At 43.2% G+C, this 3,374-nt stretch overlaps 1 non-coding gene across 1 annotated transcript; it reads right to left on the reverse strand.

Moving 5' to 3' along the window:
- Positions 1 to 3,079: 3,079 nt before the first annotated feature.
- trnaf-gaa (transfer RNA phenylalanine (anticodon GAA)) lies at positions 3,080 to 3,152 on the reverse strand. Its single transcript has one exon. It is a non-coding gene; the product is annotated as a tRNA-Phe (tRNA).
- Between the last annotated feature and the right edge of the window lie 222 nt (positions 3,153 to 3,374).

The raw sequence follows: 3,374 nt of genomic DNA on the forward strand, positions 1-3,374 counted from the left end.
ATCCCATCTGTATCCCTGTGGATGGCGGTGGTGAAGCTTTTCCCGGTGAGGCTTCCCGAAACGGCATCGAAAAATGGATAAGAATTGGGGACTGGTTCGGGAGCGTTTTTTTATTCGTTCGTGGGATGTGGGCGTCGCTGGCTCGATCTCAGCTCGAGTAATGTGTCCAGTTCTGGGCACCAGGCTTTAGAAAGGACATCAAAGCTTCTGAGACAGTTCAGAGGAGATTTACTGGAATGATACCAGAGATGAGGGGTGTCAGTTCTCTGGACAGGCTGGTGAAGCTGGGATTGTTCTCCTCAGAGTAGAGAATGTTAAGGGAAGATTTAATAGAGGTGTTCAGAATCATGAAGGATTTTCATAGGGTAGAGAGGGAGAAACTGTTTCCACTGTCCTGGGGGTCAGTAACCAGAGGACACAGATTTAAAATAATTGGCCAAAAATGTCAAGGGGAGGTGAGGATAGATCTTTTTACCCAGTAACTGATTCGGATTTGGAATGAATTGTCTGACAGGGTGGTGGAAACAGATTCAATTATAACTTTCATCAAGGAATTGGACAAATATTTCAAAGTAAAATTCTCCAGGATTATGGGGAAATAGGCAGGGGGTTGGACTAATTGCATCTTTTTGTCAGAGAGTCAGCAGAGACACAATGGGGCCGAATGGCCTCCTTCTGTGCTGTATGATTCTATGAACATAAGAACGAGGAGCCGGAGTCGGCAAGTCAGCCACTCGAGCCTGCTCTGCCATTCAATACAATCATGGCTGATCTCATCACGGCAGTTCTTGTTTCTTGCCAGTAGATGTCACTTCACTCCAATGCAGTGAAGTTTACAAATCTGAGAGAGACACAACAGGAAATAATTGTTCACATTATATTGAATGTGTGGGATTTAGAAATACTAGGAGTGGAGACGAGTTATTACTTGTCTGCTCGATCCCCATAGCCCTGTAAAATTATTTCCTTCAAGTGCCCATTCAAATTCCTTTTGTAATCCTCGATTGTCTCCATTTCCACTGCCCCCGTGGGCAGCGAGTTACAGATCATCACCAATCAGTGTAAGAAAGTTTTTGCGCACATTCCCCCTGCACTTCCAGTCCAAAACCTTCAATCTGTGTCCCCTAGTCCTTGTACCAATAGTTAACGGGAACAATGTTTCCTTGCCAACTTATTTAAAACTGTCATAGCCGAAAACACATCTATCAATTCTCCCCTCACTCTCCTTTGATGCAGGTAGAACAACCCTAGCTTTTCCAACCTAACCTTGTAACTAAAATCCTCCATCCCTGGATCCATTCTGGTGAATTTCCTCTGCATCCTCTCAAGGACGCTCACATTCTTTCTTAAGTGTGGTAAGCAAAACTGGAAGCAACACGCCAACCGGGGCCGAACCAGAGCTTTATAATGGTTCATCATAACTTCCCTGCTTTGTACTCAATGCCTCTTTTTTCAAGCCCAAGATCCCATATGCTTTGCTAACCACTCTCGCAATATGACTTGCCACCTTCAAAGATTGATGCACATGAACCCCAAGTCCCTCTATTCCAACACACACTTTAGAACTGTGCCATTAAGTAAATATTGCCACTCCCTATTCCTTATGCCAAAATACATCACCTCACACTTGTCACTATTAAATTCCATCTGCCACCTGTCTGCCCATTCTGCTAGCCTATCATTGTCCTGTTGCAGGCAGTTCATATCATCCTCACTGTTTGCCACTCCTCCAAGTTTGTTGTCATCGGGATATTTTGAGATTCTACTCAATATTCCAAGATCCAAGTCATTTATCTTTAGCAAAAAAAGCAGTGGTTCCAGCACTGACCCTTGGGAAACACCACTGTCGACTATCCTCCAGTCTGACAAAGAATCATTTCATAAGACTCGCTGTTTTCTGTCCTTAAACCAATTTTCTATCCAATTTGACACTGACCCTCCTATACCACGAACCTCAATTTTGTTAACCGCCCTTTTATGTGGTACCTTGTCAAACGCTTCCTTAAAATCCATATAAACAACATCCACTGCATTCCCTTCATCAACCTGCTCTGTTAGTTCATCAAAAAATGCAGTTAGATTAGTCAAGCATGAACTCCCATTTATAAATCCATGCTCACTCTCCTTAATTAACTCAAACCTCTCCAAGTGACTGTTGATTTTTTACCCTGATTATTCTTTCTAAAACCTTACCCACCGCTGCTGTTAATCTACCTAGCCTGTAGTTAGCCGGACTGTCCTTACACCCTTTCTTGAATAAGGGCGTCGCATTTGCCACTGTTTACTCCTGGCACCTCCCCCGTATCCAGGGAAGATTGGAAGATTATGGCAAACTCTTCCATTATCTGCATCCGCATTTCCTTTCGCAAACTGGGATGCCAGCCATCCAGACCAGGTGATTTATCTACCCTAAGCACAGCCAGCCTTTTTAGTACCACCCTCTCTCAATTTGTACCCTCTCCATTGACTCTACTGTCTTCACTTCGACTGATATTTTGTCAAATTCCACTTCCTCAGTGATCACTGATACGAAGTACTCATTACGTAGATTAACATTGCCCTGCACCTCTAAGCTTATATTATCCTTTTTGTTCCTAATAGGCCCGACTCAACCTCTTACTACTCACTTATCATTTACATGCTGCTCGAAGATTTTTGGGTTTCCTTTCATGTTGACTGTCAGTCTATTCTCATAGAAATAGAGAATAAGCAAATATAGAAGATATACGTATGTCCCATCCTTGATGAGGTGGAATTTTTTATGCTGTGGGTAGTAATGTCTTGGCCCACGAGTGTGCTGGAAGCAGAGACAATCATTGATTTGAAAAGGAAATTAGATGGATACTTGAAGGAAAGAAACTTGCAGGAGGAAAGGGACCGAGCTGGTGAGTGGAACTGACTAGATTGCTCCGGGGAGAGCCAGCATGGACGTGATAGACCAAACGACCACCTTCTGTGCTGTAAATGACTCTGTGTTGTTTCTCAAATTCAATCCACTGGTGCTTGGTAAATAATTTCAAAGTAAATTGTGCAACCAGAAAATCAGAACCAAGGCAAGGGACGCATAAGGAAGCAAAATTGCTGAAACCCGGGATTGAACCAGGGACTTTTAAATCTTCAGTCTAACACTCTCCCAACTGAGCTATTTCAGCCCTACATTGATAGTGGCTTGGTGTCCTTGTTTTGGAAGAAAATACATACATTCAAGTTTTCCAAAAAATTAAAGAACACAACATGTGAGTAATATTCCCCATTGCTTTCTCAGTACTGATGGATTGTGAAGCGGGAGACAGCCAGAAGTGCCACTGAGCCGCACAGACCCCGAGCTGAGAATGAAATGAGATCAAATTCAATCTTTCATAGTGAGATGCTGC

Source organism: Heterodontus francisci, unplaced genomic scaffold (assembly GCF_036365525.1).
Source record: "Heterodontus francisci isolate sHetFra1 unplaced genomic scaffold, sHetFra1.hap1 HAP1_SCAFFOLD_43, whole genome shotgun sequence".
NCBI lineage: Eukaryota > Metazoa > Chordata > Chondrichthyes > Heterodontiformes > Heterodontidae > Heterodontus > Heterodontus francisci.